The following is a 22,319-nucleotide window of genomic DNA, read 5'->3' as shown; positions in this document are numbered from 1 at the left end:
CAAGGGAGAACATGGGTCTGCAATGGTGGTTCAGTGGTAGAATTCTCGCCTGCCACGTGGGAGACCCGGGTCCGATTCCCGGCCAATGCAATTCCTGTTTTGTGTTGCTACTCTTCCAGCTCTGGGTAACAGCCTTGCATCAATCACACCCCACTAGGGCTGTAGCATAAGCATATTAGCATTGTTGGTTCAGTGGTAGATTATTTGCCTGCCACACAGAAGACCATGGTCCGATTCCTGTCCATTACAATTCCTGTTTTGTGTAGCTACTCTTCCAGCTCTGGGTAACAGCCTTGCAGTAATCACACCCCACTAGGGCGGCAATATAAGCATATCAGCATTGGTGATTCAGTGGTAGAAATCTCGCCTGCCACGCGGGAGACCCGGGTCTGATTCCCGGCCAATGCAGGTGCTGTTTTGTGTAGTTACTCTTTCAGCTTTGGGTAACAGCCTTGCATCAATCACACCCCACTAGGGCTGCAGAATAAGCATATCAGCAATGGTGGTTCAGTGGTAGATTTCTCGCCTCCCCCGTGAAAGACTCTGGTCAGATTCCCGTCCATTCCAATTCCTATTTTGTGTTGCTACTCTTTCAGCTCTGGTTGACGGCCTTTTAGCACTCACACAACAAAAAGGCAAAACACAACATCGGTCAGCATTGGTGGTTCAGTGGAAGAATTCTCGCCTGCCACGTGGGAGACCCGGGTCCGATTCCTGGCCAATGCATTTCCTGTTTTGTGTTGCTACTCTTCCAGCTCTGGGTAACAGCCTTGCAGCAATCACACCCCAATAGGGATCCATTATAAGCATATCAGCATTGGTGGTTTAGTGGTAGAATTCTCACCTGCCATGCGGGAGACCCAGGTCCGATTCCCGGCCAATGCAAGTGTGTTTTTGTGTTGTTACTCTTCCAGCTCTGGGTAACAGCCTTGCAGCAATCACAACCCACTAGGGCTGCAGGATAAGCATATCAGCATTGGTGGTTCAGTGGTAGAATGCTCGCCTGCCACGTAGGAGACCTAGAGTCGATTCCCGGCTAAAACATGTGCAGTTTTGTGTGGCTCCTTTTTCAGCTCTGGTTGACGGCCCTTTAGCACTCACACAATACAAAGGCAAGGAACAACATAGGTCAGCATTGGTGGTTCAGTGGTAGGAACCTTGCCTGCTACACGCGAGACCCGGGTCCAATTCCCACCCAATGCTTTTCCTGTTTTGTGTTGCTACTCTTCCAGCTCTGGGTAACAGCCTTGCAGCAATCACACCCCACTAGGGCTGTAGCATAAGCTTATCAGCATTGGTGGTTCAGTGGTAGAATTCTTGCCTGCCACGCGGGAGACCCGGGTCCGATTCCCGGTCAATGCAATTCCTGTTTTGTGTTGCTACTCTTCCAGCTCTGGGTATCAGCCTTGCAGCAATCACACCCCACTAGGGCTGCAGCTTAAACATATCAGCATTGGTTGTTCAGTGGTAGATTTCTCACCCTGCCACGCGGAAGACCGTAGTCCGATTCTCGTCCATTACAAATCCTGTTTTGTGTTGCTACTCTTCCAGCTCTGGGTAACAGCGTTGCAGCAATCACACCCCACTGGGGCTGCAGTATAAGCATATCAGCATTGGTGGTCCAGTGGTAGAGTTCTCGCCTCCCACGTGGGAGACCTGGGCCCGGTTCCCAGCCAATGCAATTCCTGTTTTGTGTAGCTGCTCTTCCAGCTCTGGGTATCAGCCTTGCAGCAATCACACCCCACTAGGGCAGCAGTATGAGCATATCAGCATTGGTGGTTCAGTGGAAGAATTCTTGCCTGCCACGCGGGAGACCCGGGTCCGATTCCTGGCCAATGCATTTCCTGTTTTGTGTTGCTACTCTTCCAGCTCTGGGTAACAGCCTTGCAGCAATCACACCCCAATAGGGATCCAGTATAAGCATATCAGCATTGGTGGTTCAGTGGTAGAATTCTCACCTGCCATGCGGGAGACCCAGGTCCGATTCCCGGACAATGCAAGTGTGGTTTTGTGTTGCTACTCTTCCAGCTCTGGAAAAACAGCCTTGCATCAATCACACCCCACTAGGGCTGCAGAATAACCATATCAGCGTTGGTGGTTCAGTGGTAGATTTCTCGCCTGCCACGCGGAAGACCCTGGTCCGATTCCCGTCCATTCCAATTCCTGTTTTGTGTTGTTACTCTTCCAGCTCTGGGTAACAGCCTTTCAGCAATCACAACCCACTAGAGCTGCAGAATAAGCATATCAGCATTGGTGGTTCAGTGGTAGAATGCTCGCCTGCCACATAGGAGACATAGAGTCGATTCCCGGCTAAAACATGTGCATTTTTGAGTGGCTCCTGTTTCAGCTCTGGTTGATGGCCTTTTAGCACTCACACAACATAAAGGCAAGGAACAACATAGATCAGCATTGGTCGTTTAGTGGTAGAATTCTTGCCCGCCACGCGGGAGACCCAGGTCTGTTTCCCGGCCAATGCACCTTCTGATTTTGGTTGCTACTCTTCCAGCACTGGGTAACAGCCTTGCAGCAATCACAACCCACTAGGGCTGCAGTAAAACCATATCAGCATTGGTGGTTTAGTTGTAGAATTCTTGCCTGCCACGCGGTAGACCTTGAGTCGCTTCCTGGCTAATACAAGTGCAGTTTTGTGTGGCTCCTTTTTCAGCTCTGGTTGACGGCCTTTTAGCACTCACACAACACAAAGGCAAGGGAGAACATGGGTCTGCATTGGTGGTTCAGTGGTAGAATTCTCGCCTGCCACGTGGGAGACCCGGGTCCGATTCCCGGCCAATGCAATTCCTGTTTTGTGTTGCTACTCTTCCAGCTCTGGGTAACAGCCTTGCATCAATCACACCCCACTAGGGCTGTAGCATAAGCATATTAGCATTGTTGGTTCAGTGGTAGATTATTTGCCTGCCACACAGAAGACCATGGTCCGATTCCTGTCCATTACAATTCCTGTTTTGTGTAGCTACTCTTCCAGCTCTGGGTAACAGCCTTGCAGTAATCACACCCCACTAGGGCGGCAATATAAGCATATCAGCATTGGTGATTCAGTGGTAGAAATCTCGCCTGCCACGCGGGAGACCCGGGTCTGATTCCCGGCCAATGCAGGTGCTGTTTTGTGTAGTTACTCTTTCAGCTTTGGGTAACAGCCTTGCATCAATCACACCCCACTAGGGCTGCAGAATAAGCATATCAGCAATGGTGGTTCAGTGGTAGATTTCTCGCCTCCCCCGTGAAAGACTCTGGTCAGATTCCCGTCCATTCCAATTCCTATTTTGTGTTGCTACTCTTTCAGCTCTGGTTGACGGCCTTTTAGCACTCACACAACAAAAAGGCAAAACACAACATCGGTCAGCATTGGTGGTTCAGTGGAAGAATTCTCGCCTGCCACGTGGGAGACCCGGGTCCGATTCCTGGCCAATGCATTTCCTGTTTTGTGTTGCTACTCTTCCAGCTCTGGGTAACAGCCTTGCAGCAATCACACCCCAATAGGGATCCATTATAAGCATATCAGCATTGGTGGTTTAGTGGTAGAATTCTCACCTGCCATGCGGGAGACCCAGGTCCGATTCCCGGCCAATGCAAGTGTGTTTTTGTGTTGTTACTCTTCCAGCTCTGGGTAACAGCCTTGCAGCAATCACAACCCACTAGGGCTGCAGGATAAGCATATCAGCATTGGTGGTTCAGTGGTAGAATGCTCGCCTGCCACGTAGGAGACCTAGAGTCGATTCCCGGCTAAAACATGTGCAGTTTTGTGTGGCTCCTTTTTCAGCTCTGGTTGACGGCCCTTTAGCACTCACACAATACAAAGGCAAGGAACAACATAGGTCAGCATTGGTGGTTCAGTGGTAGGAACCTTGCCTGCTACACGCGAGACCCGGGTCCAATTCCCACCCAATGCTTTTCCTGTTTTGTGTTGCTACTCTTCCAGCTCTGGGTAACAGCCTTGCAGCAATCACACCCCACTAGGGCTGTAGCATAAGCTTATCAGCATTGGTGGTTCAGTGGTAGAATTCTTGCCTGCCACGCGGGAGACCCGGGTCCGATTCCCGGTCAATGCAATTCCTGTTTTGTGTTGCTACTCTTCCAGCTCTGGGTATCAGCCTTGCAGCAATCACACCCCACTAGGGCTGCAGCTTAAACATATCAGCATTGGTTGTTCAGTGGTAGATTTCTCACCCTGCCACGCGGAAGACCGTAGTCCGATTCTCGTCCATTACAAATCCTGTTTTGTGTTGCTACTCTTCCAGCTCTGGGTAACAGCGTTGCAGCAATCACACCCCACTGGGGCTGCAGTATAAGCATATCAGCATTGGTGGTCCAGTGGTAGAGTTCTCGCCTCCCACGTGGGAGACCTGGGCCCGGTTCCCAGCCAATGCAATTCCTGTTTTGTGTAGCTGCTCTTCCAGCTCTGGGTATCAGCCTTGCAGCAATCACACCCCACTAGGGCAGCAGTATGAGCATATCAGCATTGGTGGTTCAGTGGTAGAATTCTTGCCTGCCACGTGGGAGACCTGGGTCCCATTCCTGGCCAATGCAATTCCTGTTTTATGTTGCTACAATTCCTGTTTTATGTTGCTACTCTTCCAGCTTATCAAGCAAGTTTTTACACAGCGGATGCCCTTTCAGCCGCAACCCATGTCTGGACACACACACACACACACACACACACACACACACACACACACACACACACACACACACACACACACACACACACACACACACACACACACACACACACACACACACACACACACACACACACACACACACACACACACACACACACACACACACACACACTAGCCTATCCAATTCACCTGTACCACATGTCTTTGGACTGTGGTGGAAACTGGAGCACCCTAAGGAAACCCACGTGAATGCAGGGAGAACATGCAAACTCCACACAGCAACACCAACTGAACCGAGGCTTGAACCAGCGACCTTCTTGCTGTGAGGCGACAGCACTACCTACTGCGCCACTGCTTCGCCCAGCATAAAAATGTATATACATAAATCACAATTTAAATGGACAAATAAATAGATATGTTTAAATTGTGTTTTTAACGCCCTGGGGTCGAAGACAGCGTATACGCGTTCTGACAAGTTTTTACCTCATTGAGCTGAAATGAACCTAAATTACACTTTCAGTTTTGATCGTACATATAAGATCAATACATCAATCGAATCTGTTAGGTGTCTTCTTTTTAAATGTGTACACTCACAACAAAAACAAATGTGTGTGCTTTTGCAAATCTAGGATAATAAACAGTGTAGGCATTCTGTCTTTTCTCTCTCCGTGAACTGTTTTTAGAAACGTGTCAGCAAAATGCGCTGAAACTCCGCGAAAACAATACACCCAGACACGAGACACATATCTTTATAAAGCTTGAAGTGTCTACTTTTACACGCAGCTATGCATGTTGAAAACAAATATTGTTTGATAAAGTAATCAGTATGAAAGCAACGCTATGTCTAGCTTCTCAGTCTGAGCTCATTAGAGTTATTGCGACCAGGCCCACGAAGCTTTGACATTACAAACAGCCTGCATGAGGAGCGCGCAACAGTAGACTGTGTCAGGAAAAACACGTCATTAAAATGAATTGAAACTCAGCAAATACTCGCCAAAGAAACATGTGAGATGTTTCTAAAGAAAGCTTGATATGTCTACTTTTGCATTAACCAATATAAGTCGAAAACAAATAATCTTTCAAGTAATTCGTATAAAAGTAAGGGCAGGTACTGATTCTCCTGTCGCCTCATTACAGCGAACGTGATCCCGCCCGCAGTGAAGGCGCATTTCATATGAAAATGAACTGAGGTGAGCCAGGTGATAATGTAAACGCTCCCCGAGACATGGCATCAAACGACAAGCTTTATTATAGTTACTTATTTTGTTTGAACGATGGCATGCTACACAGGTGAAGAAGCACAATATAAAAATAATATAAAAATAAACACAATATAAAAATAAAAATATATAAATAAACTTATTTTTTCTCAGATTCTTTCTTGAAACTCTTAGTCACATACCTGTCTGATGGCTCATTATGCAGGTCTTTGTCTTCTCTGGTGTTACTCACTGCATAGTAATGATAGTTCACGCCTTCTCGCATAAACTATTTTCACACAGAAAGTGACTTAGAAATTTTAATTCATAGAATTGTTTTTTGTGAGTAAGTGAACAAGATGATTCTCACATCATTTTGAAGCAAAAACACTAGACTACCAGATCCAGTTCTCAAAAGTCTTGTGCACAAATGTTCTCTGTGTGTTTCACAGCCTTGTTTCAGGGATTTCAAAATTTTAGTTTTTCACTAACCACGCATAAACGTTTCTTTCTCAAAAACACAAACACATACAAACATGCTGCTTAGGTATTATTGTAAACCAACTTGTGCTGTTTACAGTGTTATCACACATTAGCCATTAAAATGTTTTTAAGATACTGAAAACAACACAAATGTCAGTGCATGTCAAAACTTCTCCAGAGCCCCAAAACACCCTCAGACCCCAGAGGGTTAAAAGTCATTTTATTAGGCAATAAAACAATGCATTACAAAAACATTTTAAATGTATAAATAAATATACACTTTTATTACTGTATTTTTATTTAATTCATGTTTTAAAGGCTGATTAATCAAACAGTAAAAAATTTTATTAATAAATCACAAAACACATTTTAAACAGCTTTTTAAATAAGCATTTGGCAAATGCTTTTCTCCCTATTTGCTGCTTGGTTTTCTTTTTCTTTTGCCACATGCTTTTCTCAAATTGAAAATGAATCGAGTTAAAAAATGGCTCTGCTGTAATGAGCTATTGTTTTCCTCTGTTAGGAAAAAAAGACAGTTAACAGTTTTATCTAGATTAAATGACCTTGGTGATAAAGATTTTCTTGGAGATATAGAACAAAATGAACTTCGTATTTTGCCATCAGAGTTGGATGACTACTATACAGAGAAAGCTAAAGGAGCTTTACTATCTAGAGTGAAATGGATAGAGGAGGGGGAGAAAAATTCTTCATATATATTTTTTTAATTTAGTAAAACATAGACAATCTTCAAAAACTATTAATAAACTTAGCATAAATAACAATGTAAGTGAAGAGAAAACTTTGATTGATGATCACATCTATTCATATTATTATGTAAGTCAAAATTTAATGAGAGTGATTGTGACTTTTTATTTTCCTTTTTAAAAGATAAAGTTCCTATTATAGATAACAGCTTCCGAGAAATGATGGAATCTGACATTGTTATCTCTGAACTTGATGTTGCTATTTCTCAAATGTTCAATGGAAAATCCCCAGGTACAGATGAAATCACAGTTGAGATTTATAAACATTTTTGGCCAGAGATGAGATTTTTAGTTTTTGAAGCACTTAAGGAATGTATAGAGAAAGAGAACTATCGACTTCTATGAAGCAGGGTTTAATCATTTAGTTCCAAAGCCAAGCAAAGACCAATTATTTTTAAATAATTGGAGACCGATAACTCTTTTGCCCAATGATTTTAAATTGCTCTCTCATGTATTTGCCAATAGACTCAAAAAAAGGTATAGGCGAGAAAATTAATGAAACACAATCAGCTTTTATTAAAGGGAGAAGTATTCACAATCATATCAGACTGATAGTTGATATGCTCGATTATAGGTATTTAATTCCTCAGACAAGTTTATTTCTATTTCTAGACTTTTTCAAGTCATTTGATACCCTTGAGCATCCTTTTTTGTCTTTAGAAAATCTTTAGAAACTTTTGGGTTTAGTCCGAGCTTTTGTAGGGTAATTTCCATGTTCTATACTGATATATTCAGTAGTAAATCTCTGAATTCAGGATCATCTCCTAGAGTTTACATCGAAAGAGGAATCCGTCAAGGATGTCCCATCTCACCTTTACTTTTTAATATAGCTGTTGAACTTATGTCATTATATTTAAAAAATTCAGAGTACACTTTAGGTATTGATATACCTGGTAGGACTTTTAGTTTAAGTCAGTTTGCTGATGACACTATTAATTCTTTAAAAAAGGGAGGTGCTCCCTTTAGCTCTTGTCAAAATTTCTGTTTCCTAAAGCTTCTGAATTCACCTTAAACCTAAGAAAATGTGGAATATTAATCTTACGATTGACCGGGTGGATGGAGGCAAAAAGGTGTCACAGAAGCCGCTGGTGAAAGTGAAGAGTGATTTATTTAAACAAAGTGAAAACAAAAATCCAGCAAAACAGGTGAAAGTGACAAAATAACAATAAAGAAAAATAAACTATTCAATATTTACAATGTATATACAGGCTTGTTCAGCTAAATCAAGTATATGACCTGAACAAAAACTGCTACCTATACTGACAAAAACACAACCTTCTCCTACAACTACCCACCTCAAGTGAATGTTTGGGGCCATTTTATTGTATTGGCCCCGCCCATGGGTTAAACCATTTCACTGGTAGTGGGTTACCATGTAGACAAAAAAATACATAAAAAGACATTCAACAGAAATATAAATTAATGCAAGTAAATGAATATTCATACAAAACCGAAAATACAACACAACAAATAACCAATACAAATTTAAACAACAAAACTGTGATTTTTATTTACTGACCAGGGGGTTGTGACCCTGATGATGTTATGGAAAATGGCTGCTCCAAAGTGAAGGCGGGAAAAATCTGTATAAATGGCTTTGTTGGAAAGTTAAACAGGTTTGGTGCTGAGAATAGGAAACTGGTAAGTATATGTAAACTCTATATGTTTGGTTAATAAATGAAGTTTGAAAGAAAATGTGTCTGTGGTTATTTCAGTGTTCATATGGGCTATTGTTTGACATAAGTGAAATTTTTACATAAACACAATGCTAATCTGGACAGAAAAAAAAAACATATACACATTACACAAACACACACATGCACAATACAAATAACACAAAGGTCCATGTTTAAAAGTGTGTATTTTATGTATGAGTGCAATGTGATGCGTGTTTGTTAGTCACAGTGTCTTAGTTTCACTGTGACAATTAACTATTCAGAATTGTACTTTAAGAGAATTAGAGGGTATTCTAGTAAAAGAAGAAGTTAAATATTTGGGAGTTACCATCACCAAAAATTCTGTTCATAGAGAATGTGCAAATTTTTAATATTAAAATGGAAGGGATGGAAAAATCCCTAAATCATTGGCTAGATAGAGACATTTCCATATTGGGTTCAATTCTTTTGACTGGGATTATCTAAAATTATATATTTAACTTATCCTTTATATACTCCTCCCAAAATAGTTCAGTCTATTAATTCAATATTATTTAAATTTATTTGAAAAAATAAATCACATTATTTACGTAAGAACCATATGATCAAAGAGTATGAATATGGAGGTTTAAAAGCAATCGATTTTGAATGTCTTCATGGCACTTTTAGAGTTAAATGATTGAAAGAGTGTTTAGCTAAGCCTTATTCAATATTTTATCATATCCCAAATAATTTGTTTAAAAAAATTGGTGGCCTTGAATTTGTTTCAGACTATAGAATATCTTAAAGGGACTTTGAACTCACCTACTCTATGCACACGGGTCAAGTGTGCGGCTGCCTACACTGTAAACAATTGCTGTTAAAAAACGGTCAGATTCTACGGTAAAATAATGTTTTTTCACTAAAACAGTAATATTCTGTTAAAAACAGTGCTTTCTGGGTAACATTTTTGTTTTCGAGAAAGTAACCAACTGCTGAAAACTGTGAGCTAACAGAGTTCAGATTCTATGTTTTGAAGTCTGTGTTTGAAATCACGCTTTGTGTCCTTGTTCACTATTTCATACACTAGTTAACTAATATAGTTCACCTGACAGTTTTAATGAACACTAATGAGTGAATTCAGACACTGATGAACACCTGCTGTTAATAATTACAATTACTGAAGAAAATAAACAAGAAACACAAACAGTGACTTGAGTTACAACATTAAATAAAATAAAATAAAATAAAACAGCTTCAGTCTCAGCAGAGGATCATTAAACAACTCCACAAACAACAGCAGACACATTTATTACTGACTGATTTGACTTCCATAATATTCTCATTGAGATCCAACAGAAATTAAGGTGTTTTTTGTGTCACCGTAATGGAGTGAGGGGCTGGTTTAGTTGGGCTCTTCACCCTTGAGCTCATTTAAGAAGACTTTCCATCTGCTTGAATACAGAGTTTACAAAACGTTTGTACTATAGCAATAAAGTTGGGAAGTCAATAAATAGATAAATCTATTTGTCTGAAATTAGTTCTGATAAATGTTTTGGTATAAATCTGGAAGAAGGGCCTCATTCAATAGATTTTATGCTTAGTTGCAGGTATTAATTTAATTAATGAGAAGTGGAAACAGAAAAGATACCTCCGTAATTACTTAACAGTTAAGAAATAACATACAAAAACAGTTCAGTTATGACAAATACACACTCAGACCTCATGAATCTGACCTTGTATCTCAACAATGGTAACATCTCAAATGTTTCATGCTGCAATGCATGCTGGGAGTGGCACTGTACAAATATCCCAGTATGCATTGCGGTATAAATAAATGTTGTATAATGGTCTAACAGTTTTCTTTATTTGTGTTTTATTCTGCTGTTGTTTATGTTTAGACTTTCAGTTGCCTGTTTGTGAGTTAAACTGTTAATTTTGTTAAATTTGTTTTCACCATTATTGAGGTTCATATGCTGATTATTGATGTCTCTTTGAGTGCGATTTACACCATAGAGCAGTGTTATTGTCCAAGATATTCTTAAAAACTTCCAGAAATCATTGCCATATATATATATATATATATATATATACATATAATGTAAAACAATAGATTTAACATTGAATAGGAGCAGTAAATTTTATTATACGGAATGAGAACAGACTCTGCCATTTAATAGCAACATGAACATCACCAGATCTTAGTTAGGTTTTTGGCTGGCTTGCCACAACAAAGGAGCTTTATAAACTAAGTTCTTAACAATTGCAGCAGCCAAGATATATAAATGATAAAAATGACAGGGCTAAGAGCCCAACTAAAGCAAACTCTGTTCTCCATGATGGTGACGTAACCCTTTAACTTTTTCTCAAGAAGAACTTTAGTAGATGTTATACAAAAATACATGTATTAAGTAATAAGTGTAGCTGGTGATGATGTTTGTAGAGTTGTTTAATCATCCGCTAATCATTTAAATGATTTAATCATTTGTTGTTCTTCAGGTTATTTCATTATAAAGCTGTGACTAAAGTTTTGTATGTTCTGTTCTTGTTTTTTCCTTTCAGTATTTCTTCATTTGTTCATTGTTAATCCTCAATTATCATTTAATTAGTCAGTTAATTAATGAATTTACTTCAGCTTTGCTACATGTTTCTTGAACACTCAGTAGTGTGGACACTTCAATAAAAACTGAAGTATATGCTCTGGGGTTAAAAGGGTTAAAGGTGTGAGAGGTAAAAACACAGTGTAAAATGTATTTTAACAGTAATATACTGTTAACTTAAACTATGGAAGTAGACTGTAAAAAAACAGTAGATTGCTGGCAACCACAGCTGCCAGTAGATTACTGTTAAATCAAGGAAAAAACAGTATTTTACTGTAAGACCTGAAGCTAATTTCTTCTGTCTGTCACCGTTGTGGAGGAGAGTAGAGCCAGTGTATGAGTTAAAGATGAACTGCTGATGTTATTCTGCATGGTTTTTTTCTATTTAAAGATAGCGGCTGTTTAGTTGCTGATGCAGTCAGAATCTCTCTGGTGATTCCAGATTTACATGTATGTGTGCTGTTGTGAAAAATAAGACATTAGAGTTAAACCGAACTTTTCTAATTAACTAAAATAAGTTATCATTATAAGTATGCGTCTAAGCATGTATAGCACATTACCTCATAAACTCATTCAGCAGTTGACCAAGTTGAGGCAGTTGCCTTCAGTGAGCAAAATGAGTTAACTTGAGTATTGTGTAAATCAATATAGTCCATGTATTTTTACAGCAACATACTGTAAAATAACAGTACATTGCTGGCAACTGCAGCTGGCAGTATTTTACTGTTTTTTAACGGGACAATTTTTAACAGTGTAGTATTCAACGTTACTGTAATGGTTATTCATTTAAACCAACTTGTTATAAAAATACTTAGTTTGCAATTGTTGTCCGAATTAATCTGCAACGAAATCTGTTATTACAGTACAAATCTTGAATGGTATAAGGGCTCTGATTGGCCATAGCGTTCATTGTAACTCGAAACATGATTGGCTGCCGTAACAAAGAATAGGGTGAATCTTGGTTCCAGCTCGGGACGTGATTGGCCAGCATGACCAAGAATGAAAAAAAATCTTGGTTCCAACTCAGAACGTGATTGGCCGGTGTAACCAAGAATAACCACAACTTACAGGTGACAGTATGCGCCACTGGCCCAGTCTGCACTGTGTGGCATATTTGCCGACATATAACAGAGACTGAAACATTGCTCACACTTGTCTGAGGTGGTCATTTTGACTGCAATCTTGTTTTAGGTTGGCACTTTGTTTTTGAATATTGTCTGCTTTTCGAATGCGTATCTGTGCTGCAGTAGAACGCCTTAGCCTCACAGCAAACATTTTGGTCTACAAGCTGTCACTGCCATCTTCCCAGGAGAGTGGCTGTACTGGTTTCTTCTGGAAGTCCTGAGGGATGTACGGGACCAAGACATTAGAGCAGTTGGGGCAGCCTTTGAACCCAGGAGAGCACCCCACAGGCTCTGTGCTGGCGGCCCCAGAAACTCGATTCACTCCAGAGTAGAACCGAACAACTCAGGCAGGGGCAAACCGCGACCGCACTGCACTGAGAGCAACGCAAAAAAATCCTGAATGGGCCAGCCAGGAGTCGAATCTAGAATCTTCTGATCCATAGTCAGACGCGTTATCCATTGCGCCCCTGGCCCAGTCCGCGTCAGCAGTGCTCATTAGCATGCTGCTTGGAAAGAGGACACAGCTCGGTGAACATGGAGTTCCTTCAACGCATGCTGTGCTTTGTTGTCATGGCAAGTTGTGGTGTCGATAGGATAGTCTTACACCGAGCATGTGACAGTCCCTCCCAAGAAGAACTGTGATCCAGGCTCTGAGACTTTCTCTTTTCCAGGAGGAGGTTGCAAACGTTGGAGTTATTTCTGTCAGAGCAGCTGCAGCACACCTGGTTGGAGGCCCACACCTAGACTTGAGGCCAACCTTTAGCCAGACCTTCCCTGGTGGTATAGTGGTTAGGATTCGGTGCACTCACCGCCGTGGCCCGGGTTCGATTCTCAGTCAGGGAACTTCCTTTTCACCTCCATGCTGAACTTTGAGGAATGGTTAACTCACTTGGCGAAGGCAAGAAACCGGCTCTGAGCGCAAAAGATGTCCTTCGAGCCGGAGTCGAACCAGCGACCTAAGGATTGCCATCATCCCACCTACAGTCCTCCGCTCTACTAACTGAGCTAATCGAAGTCTTACGGTGCAGATCCACAACCACATCCTATAAGGTAGCTGCAGTCCGACCGCTGGCCAAAAAGGACAGAAGCAAAAGCACTCAAGCCTTCCCATACCGGGAGTCGAACCCGTGCCACCTGGGTGAAAACCAGGAATACTAACCGCTAGACCATATGGGAACTGCCACTCTTGAAACCCAGTCTTGGCACAAACTCCAGTTCATTCTGATCGCTAGCGGGTCCCTGCTCCGCTTGCACAAGTGCCACTCATACACTTACGCACTCTCTCATACACAGTTTCTTGGTTTCCGTAACTGACAATCTTCTGATCCAAGTCATAAGCGCTAACCTTTGTGCCACCGTCACTCTGTTCAGCACCTTGTTAGCACATTGCTTGAAGCAAGGACAAGGCTCTGTCAACCCAGAGTTCCTTCACCACACATTCTGCTTTGTTTTTATGGCAAGAGGTTGTGTGGATGGGATGCTCTTACAGGATTCCTGACAGTTCCTCCATAGAAGACCTGAGATCCAGGGTCGGAGACTCTCTCCTCTCCAAGAGTAGGTTAAAAGCAATGGTTTCTTTTGTGTCTGTGTGTCAGAGCCCTTAGGTGTTGCTGCAGCTCAGAGACCTACAAGTGGAGGAGATTACACTGCAAGTCGGCTGGATGACCTCTAAGTGGTAGGCACTTATGCCGCACGTAGGCTGGGTTTGCGATTGATGTAGCTGTAGTAGACATTTATAAAAATAAAAAAAAATATATAAACTACTTACTCTGAGGTTGTGTTTAGGGTTGGGGTAGGAGTAAAATTGAATAAAACACAGCAGGTTACCGTGAGGTTGGGCCTAGGGCTGGAGTAGGTTTGATTTTAGTAAACTGCGATAGGTTGTATTGTGTGCCATGTACGAGACATTGAATCAATGAAACCCACATGGAGGTTTGTTACTGTGAGGTTGGGTTAAGAGTTGGGGTAGGTTGGGAGGTTGATAAAACACAGCAGGAAACTGTGAGGTTGGGTTAAGGATTGGGGTAGGTTTGACATTCAAACATAACTGGTTGGACGCAGTGTCTTGTACCAGACATTAAATGAATGAAAACTCCAGGAGGTTTTTACAGCCCACTTGGAGCTGACCAGGTCGTTTGGAGCAGGCTCCGATTTCTATTTATACCTTTCTCAGTCAGGTAACTTCCTTTTCAGTAGTATGAGCGTCTGCACTGTGTGGCATATTTGCCGACGTATAACAGAGACTGAAACATTGCTCACACTTGTCTGAGGTGGTCATTTTGACTGCAATCTTGTTTTAGGTTGGCACTTTGTTTTTGAATATTGTCTGCTTTTCGAATGCGTATCTGTGCGGCAGTAGAACGCCTTAGCCTCACAGCAAACATTTTGGTCTACAAGCTGTCACTGCCGTCTTCCCAGGAGAGTGGCTGTACTGGTTTCTTCTGGAAGTCCTGAGGGATGTACGGGACCAAGACATGAGAGCGATTGGGGCAGCCTTTGAACCCAGGAGAGCACCCCACAGGCTCTGTGCTGGCGGCCCCAGAAACTCAATTCACTCCAGAGTAGAACCGAACAACTCCGGCAGGGGCAAACCGCGACCGCACTGCACTGAGAGCAACGAAAAAAAAATCCTGAACGAGCCAGCCAGGAGTCGAACCTAAAACCTTCTGACCCATAGTCAGACGTGTTATCCATTGAGCCACTGGCCCAGTCCGCGTCAGCAGTGCTCATTAGCATGCTCCTTGGAAAGAGGACACGGCTCGGTGAACATGGAGTTCATTCAACGCATGCTGTGCTTTGTTGTCATGGCAAGTTGTGGTGCCGATAGGATGCTCTTACACCGAGCATGTGACAGTCCCTCCCAAGAAGAACTGTGATCCAGGCTCTGAGACTTTCTCTTCTCCAGGAGGAGGTTGCAAACGTTAGTTATTTTTGTCAGAGCAGCTGCAGCACACCTGGGTGGAGGCCCACAGCTAGACTTGAGGCCAACCTTTACGCAGACCTTCCCTGGTGGTCTAGTGGTTAGGATTCGGCGCTCTCACCGCCGCGGCCCGGGTTCGATTCCCGGTCAGGGAACTTCCTTTTCAACTCCAATCTGAACTTTGAGGAGTGGTTAACTAACTTGGCGAAGGCAAGAAAGCGGCTCTGAGCGCAAAAGATGTCCTTCGAGCCGGAGTCGAACCAGCGACCTAAGGATTGCCATCATCCCACCTACAGTCCTCCGCTCTACCAACTGAGCTATCGAAGGCTTACGGGGCAGTTCCACAACCACATCCTATAAGGTAGCTGCAGTCCGACCGCTGGCCAAAAAGGACAGAAGCAAAAGCACTCAAACCTTCCCATACCGGGAGTCGAACCCGGGCCGCCTGGGTGAAAACCAGGAATCCTAACCGCTAAACCATATGGGAACAGCCACACTTGAAACCCAGTCTTGGCACAAACTCCAGTTCATTCTGATCGCTGGCACGTCCCTGCTCCGCTTGCACAAGTGCCACTCATACACTTACGCACTCTCTCATACAGTTTCTTGGTTTCCGTAACCGAGAATCTTCTGATCCGTAGTCATAAGCGCTAACCTTTGTGCCACCGTCACTCTGTTCAGCACCTTGTTAGCACTTTGCTTGAAGCAAGGACAAGGCTCTGTCAACCCGGAGTTCCTTCACCACACATTCTGCTTTGTTTTTATGGCAAGAGGTTGTGTGGATGGGATGCTCTTACAGGATTCCTGACAGTCCCTCCATAGAAGACCTGAGATCCAGGGTCGGAGACTCTCTCCTCTCCAAGAGTAGGTTAAAAGCAATGGTTTCTTTTGTGTCTGTGTGTCAGAGCCCTTAGGTGTTGCTGCAGCTCAGAGACCTACAAGTGGAGGAGATTACACTGCAAGTCGGCTGGATGACCTCTAAGTGGTAGGCACTTATACCGCACGTAGGCTGGGTTTGCGATTGATGTAGCTGTAGTAGACATTCATAAAATGGCAAGTTGTGGTGTCGATAGGATGCTCTTACACCGAGCATGTGACAGTCCCTCCCAAGAAGAACTGTGATCCAGGCTCTGAGACTTTCTCTTCTCCAGGAGGAGGTTGCAAACGTTAGTTATTTTTGTCAGAGCAGCTGCAGCACACCTGGGTGGAGGCCCACAGCTAGACTTGAGGCCAACCTTCATGCAGACCTTCCCTGGTGGTCTAGTGGTTAGGATTAGGTGCTCTCACTGCCGCGGCCCGGGTTCGATTCCCGGTCAGGGAACTTCCTTTTCACCTCCATGCTGAACTTTGAGGAGTGGTTAACTCAATTGGCGAAGGCAAGAAAGCGGCTCTGAGCGCAAAAGATATCCTTCGAGCCGGAGTCGAACCAGCGACCTAAGGATTGCCATCATCCCACCTACAGTCCTCCGCTCTACCAACTGAGCTATCGAAGGCTTACGGGGCACTTCCACAACCACATCCTATAAGGTAGCTGCAGTCCGACCGCTGGCCAAAAAGGACAGAAGCAAAAGCTCTCAAGCCTTCCCATACCGGGAGTCGAACCCGGGCCACCTGGGTGAAAACCAGGAATCCTAACCGCTAGACCATATGGGAACTGCCACTCTTGAGACCCAGTCTTGGCACAAACTCCAGTTCATTCTGATCGCTGGCACGTCCCTGCTCCGCCTGCACAAGTGCCACTCATACACTTACGCACTCTCTCATACACAGTTTCTTGGTTTCCGTAACCGAGAATCTTCTGATCCGTAGTCATAAGCGCTAACCTTTGTGCCACCGTCACTCTGTTCAGCACCTTGTTAGCACTTTGCTTGAAGCAAGGACAAGGGTCTGTCAACCCGGAGTTCCTTCACCACACATTCTGCTTTGTTTTTATGGCAAGAGGTTGTGTGGATGGGATGCTCTTACAGGATTCCTGACAGTCCCTCCATAGAAGACCTGAGATCCAGGGTCGGAGACTCTCTCCTCTCCAAGAGTAGGTTAAAAGCAATGGTTTCTTTTGTGTCTGTGTGTCAGAGCCCTTAGGTGTTGCTGCAGCTCAGAGACCTACAAGTGGAGGAGATTACACTGCAAGTCGGCTGGATGACCTCTAAGTGGTAGGCACTTATACCGCACGTAGGCTGGGTTTGCGATTGATGTAGCTGTAGTAGACATTCATAAAAATAAAAAAATATATAAACTGCTTACTCTTTGGTTGTGTTTAGGGTTGGGGTAGGAGTAAAATTGAATAAAACACAGCAGGTTACCGTGTGGTTGGGCCTAGGGCTGGGGTAGGTGTGATTTTAATAAACTGCGATAGGTTGTATTCTGTGCCATGTACGAGACATTGAATCAATGAAACCCACATGGAGGTTTGTTACTGTGAGGTTGGGTTAAGAGTTGGGGTAGGTTGGGAGGTTGATAAAACACAGCAGGAAACTGTGAGGTTGGTTTAAGGATTGGGGTAGGTTTGACATTCAAACATAACTGGTTGGACGCAGTGTCTTGTACCAGACATTAAATGAATGAAAACTCCAGGAGGTTTTTACAGCCCACTTGGGGCTGACCAGGTCGTTTGGAGCAGGCTCCGATTTCTATTTATACCTTTCTCAGTCAGGTAACTTCCTTTTCAGTAGTATGAGCGTCTGCACTGTGTGGCATATTTGCCGACGTATAACAGAGACTGAAACATTGCTCACACTTGTCTGAGGTGGTCATTTTGACTGCAATCTTGTTTTAGGTTGGCACTTTGTTTTTGAATATTGTCTGCTTTTCGAATGCGTATCTGTGCTGCAGTAGAACGCCTTAGCCTCACAGCAGACATTTTGGTTTACAAGTTGTCACTGCTGTCTTCCCAGGAGAGTGGCTGTACTGGTTTCTTCTGGAAGTCCTGAGGGATGTACGGGACCAAGTCATGAGAGCGGTTGGGGCAGCCTTTGAACCCAGGAGAGCACCCCACAGGCTCTGTGCTGGCGGCCCCAGAAACTCGATTCACTCCAGAGTAGAACCGAACAACTCCGGCAGGGGCAAACCGCGACCGCACTGCACTGAGAGCAACGCAAAAAAATCCTAAACGAGCCAGCCAGGAGTCGAACCTAGAATCTTTTGATCCGTAGTCAGACGCGTTATCCATTGCGCCACTGGCCCAGTCCGCATCAGCAGTGCTCATTAGCATGGTCCTTGGAAAGAGGACACGGCTCGGTGAACATGGAGTTCCTAAAACGCATGCTGTGCTTTGTTGTCATGGCAAGTTGTGGTGTCGATAGGATGCTCTTACACCGAGCATGTGACAGTCCCTCCCAAGAAGAACTGTGATCCAGGCTCTGAGACTTTCTCTTCTCCAGGAGGAGGTTGCAAACGTTAGTTATTTTTGTCAGAGCAGCTGCAGCACACCTGGGTGGAGGCCCACAGCTAGACTTGAGGCCAACCTTTACGCAGACCTTCCCTGGTGGTCTAGTGGTTAGGATTAGGCGCTCTCACTGCCGCGGCCCGGGTTCGATTCCCGGTCAGGGAACTTCCTTTTCACCTCCATGCTGAACTTTGAGGAGGGGTTAACTCAATTGGCGAAGGCAAGAAAGCGGCTCTGAGCGCAAAAGATGTCCTTCGAGCCGGAGTCGAACCAGCGACCTAAGGATTGCCATCATCCCACCTACAGTCCTCCGCTCTACCAACTGAGCTATCGAAGGCTTACGGGGCACTTCCACAACCACATCCTATAAGGTAGCTGCAGTCCGACCGCTGGCCAAAAAGGACAGAAGCAAAAGCTCTCAAGCCTTCCCATACCGGGAGTCGAACCCGGGCCACCTGGGTGAAAACCAGGAATCCTAACCGCTAGACCATATGGGAACTGCCATTCTTGAGACCCAGTCTTGGCACAAACTCCAGTTCATTCTGATCGCTGGCACGTCCCTGCTCCGCCTGCACAAGTGCCACTCATACACTTACGCACTCTCTCATACACAGTTTCTTGGTTTCCGTAACCGAGAATCTTCTGATCCGTAGTCATAAGCGCTAACCTTTGTGCCACCGTCACTCTGTTCAGCACCTTGTTAGCACTTTGCTTGGAGCAAGGACAAGGCTCTGTCAACCAGGAGTTCCTTCACCACACATTCTGCTTTGTTTTTATGGCAAGAGGTTGTGTGGATGGGATGCTCTTACAGGATTCCTGACAGTCCCTCCATAGAAGACCTGAGATCCAGGGTCGGAGACTCTCTCCTCTCCAAGAGTAGGTTAAAAGCAATGGTTTCTTTTGTGTCTGTGTGTCAGAGCCCTTAGGTGTTGCTGCAGCTCAGAGACCTACAAGTGGAGGAGATTACACTGCAAGTCGGCTGGATGACCTCTAAGTGGTAGGCACTTATACCGCACGTAGGCTGGGTTTGCGATTGATGTAGCTGTAGTAGACATTCATAAAAATAAAAAAATATATAAACTGCTTACTCTGAGGTTGTGTTTAGGGTTGGGGTAGGAGTAAAATTGAATAAAACACAGCAGGTTACCGTGTGGTTGGGCCTAGGGCTGGGGTAGGTGTGATTTTAATAAACTGCGATAGGTTGTATTCTGTGCCATGTACGAGACATTGAATCAATGAAACCCACATGGAGGTTTGTTACTGTGAGGTTGGGTTAAGAGTTGGGGTAGGTTGGGAGGTTGATAAAACACAGCAGGAAACTGTGAGGTTGGTTTAAGGATTGGGGTAGGTTTGACATTCAAACATAACTGGTTGGACGCAGTGTCTTGTACCAGACATTAAATGAATGAAAACTCCAGGAGGTTTTTACAGCCCACTTGGGGCTGACCAGTTCGTTTGGAGCAGGCTCCGATTTCTATTTATACCTTTCTCAGTCAGGTAACTTCCTTTTCAGTAGTATGAGCGTCTGCACTGTGTGGCATATTTGCCTGACGTATAACAGAGACTGAAACATTGCTCACACTTGTCTGAGGTGGTCATTTTGACTGCAATCTTGTTTTAGGTTGGCACTTTGTTTTTGAATATTGTCTGCTTTTCGAATGCGTATCTGTGCTGCAGTAGAACGCCTTAGCCTCACAGCAAACATTTTGGTTTACAAGCTGTCACTGCTGTCTTCCCAGGAGAGTGGCTGTACTGGTTTCTTCTGGAAGTCCTGAGGGATGTACGGGACCAAGATATGAGAGCAGTTGGGGCAGACTTTGAACCCAGGGGAGCACCCCACAGGCTCTGTGCTGGCAGCCCCAGAAACTTGATCCACTCCAAAGTAGAACCAAACAACTCTGGCAGGGGCAAACTGCAACTGCAGTGCATCCTGCAGTGCAACTGCAGTTAGCATCCTGTTTGGAAAGAGGACATGGACCGGTAAACATGGAGTTCCTTCAATGCATGCTGTGCTTTGTTGTCATGGCAAGTTGTGGTGTTGATAGGATGCTTTTACACAAAGCATGTGACAGTCCCTCCATAGAAGAACTGTGAACCAGGCTCTGAGACTTTCTCTTCTCCAGGAGGAGGTTGCAAACGTTAGAGTTATTTTTGTCAGAGCAGCTGCAGCACACCTGGGTGGAGGCCCACAGCTAGGCTAGAGGGCAACCTTTAGCCAGGCCTTCCCTGGTGGTCTTGTGGTTAGGACTTAGTGCTCTTACCGCTGTGGCCTGGGGTCAATTCCTGGTCAGGGAGCTTCCTTTTCACCTCTATGGTAAACTTTGAGCAGTGTTGCCGATGATCTCTTCACGAAAGCAGCTCTGAATGCAAAAGATGTCCTTCGAGCCACACTGTAAGACGTAATAAGACACACTCTGGCACAGATGTCCAGTCTGCACGCTGGAATACACACTATTATCTCATGGTTAAGACGCAGCTTCAAAAATTAGTTTCAAATTACAAATTTGCTTGAAATAACGCAAAAACAACCAATTTACACTTTTTAGTGAAATATTTGTGTCCTAATAGTGTTTTTAGCAGTGTGGGACACATATATGACTGTCAACAGCTCAAAAAATGTGTTTTGGAGTTTCGTGACCCTTTAAGGTACAAATGGTAGAGAAAATACACACATGAAAATCTTACTTTGTTTTTCTTTTAAGTAAGTATATTTTTATATGTTTTGTTGTTTTGTCTCAAATGTATGTAGGACACAAATGCCTCAAATGCAGCTTTAACATCATTGGAATAAATTATATTTTAACATATTCAAGTGGAAAAGTTAACATATTAAAAAGGAATAATTATTTACAAGGTTACTTTTATATTTGCATTTTTATAAACTAAAGCAGTTTTGTCCCAAACCTTTGAAAAATACTCCATGTTGTCTTTATAGTTTTTAGATGCTTCATTCATTACTGATTTTAGTTTATGCTTTCAAAATATGTAATTATGCAGTTGAAGTGATATTGTGCTATTTTGCTACATAGTAGAAGTGAACTAATTTTGTTTTGTGTTAAAGCCACAATGGCCCTGCATATAAGTGCTTTACTGGGACCTTGTAGGCACATTTTGTGCCTGGACTCAACTTAGTATTAGTGGGACCTTACTATTTTGTTAATTACTAAATGCCCACAGAGCATGCTCATAGGACATACTTCTGACTCAGATTGTATACCTATACTTCGCTCATTGTGGCTATATACAATCCACTTTGTGTGGACTTGCTATGGGCCCAAAGTGAACTTCTGTTTCGAGTGGGCCAGCCCACGGTTTGGTCTAGCAACATTGTATATGTTTTTGGTATAGACATGTTTCTTTGGAAATTTGTGCACTAATACTGTGCACTCAAGTACATGAAGGTGAGCTTTAGCAAACTGCATAAAACATTCAAAACTATTGTATAATAGGCTAAGAGAGACATTAGAAAAGCATATCTTAATTAAGATATAAATTGGATCTCATTAAAATACTGTAGAAATTATCCAAAAGGATTTTTATGTATTGTACTATAAAACAATCCAATAGGAA

General features: G+C 43.4%; 8 non-coding genes across 8 annotated transcripts; 1 reads left to right on the top strand and 7 right to left on the bottom strand.

The window, feature by feature from the left end:
• Positions 1–15,447: 15,447 nt before the first annotated feature.
• On the top strand, positions 15,448–15,519 carry trnae-cuc (transfer RNA glutamic acid (anticodon CUC)). Its single transcript has one exon. It is a non-coding gene; the product is annotated as a tRNA-Glu (tRNA).
• Positions 15,520–15,604: 85 nt separating this feature from the next.
• On the bottom strand, positions 15,605–15,691 carry trnay-gua (transfer RNA tyrosine (anticodon GUA)). Its single transcript is given in 2 exon segments — positions 15,605–15,640; positions 15,655–15,691. It is a non-coding gene; the product is annotated as a tRNA-Tyr (tRNA).
• Positions 15,692–15,779: 88 nt separating this feature from the next.
• On the bottom strand, positions 15,780–15,851 carry trnae-uuc (transfer RNA glutamic acid (anticodon UUC)). The gene has a single exon. It is a non-coding gene; the product is annotated as a tRNA-Glu (tRNA).
• A 919-nt stretch (positions 15,852–16,770) lies between these two features.
• trnay-gua (transfer RNA tyrosine (anticodon GUA)) lies at positions 16,771–16,857 on the bottom strand. Its single transcript is given in 2 exon segments — positions 16,771–16,806; positions 16,821–16,857. It is a non-coding gene; the product is annotated as a tRNA-Tyr (tRNA).
• Positions 16,858–16,945: 88 nt separating this feature from the next.
• trnae-uuc (transfer RNA glutamic acid (anticodon UUC)) lies at positions 16,946–17,017 on the bottom strand. The gene has a single exon. It is a non-coding gene; the product is annotated as a tRNA-Glu (tRNA).
• A 1,457-nt stretch (positions 17,018–18,474) lies between these two features.
• trnar-acg (transfer RNA arginine (anticodon ACG)) lies at positions 18,475–18,547 on the bottom strand. Its single transcript has one exon. It is a non-coding gene; the product is annotated as a tRNA-Arg (tRNA).
• A 452-nt stretch (positions 18,548–18,999) lies between these two features.
• Positions 19,000–19,086, bottom strand: trnay-gua (transfer RNA tyrosine (anticodon GUA)). The gene is given in 2 exon segments: positions 19,000–19,035; positions 19,050–19,086. It is a non-coding gene; the product is annotated as a tRNA-Tyr (tRNA).
• An 88-nt stretch (positions 19,087–19,174) lies between these two features.
• trnae-uuc (transfer RNA glutamic acid (anticodon UUC)) lies at positions 19,175–19,246 on the bottom strand. The gene has a single exon. It is a non-coding gene; the product is annotated as a tRNA-Glu (tRNA).
• Between the last annotated feature and the right edge of the window lie 3,073 nt (positions 19,247–22,319).

Source organism: Danio rerio, chromosome 4, assembly GCF_052040795.2.
Source record: "Danio rerio strain M-AB ecotype USA chromosome 4, GRCz13ab, whole genome shotgun sequence".
NCBI classification, from domain to species: domain Eukaryota; kingdom Metazoa; phylum Chordata; class Actinopteri; order Cypriniformes; family Danionidae; genus Danio; species Danio rerio.
Note: the sequence above shows the minus strand (reverse complement) of the source record. Positions and strands in the feature narration are given on the sequence as shown.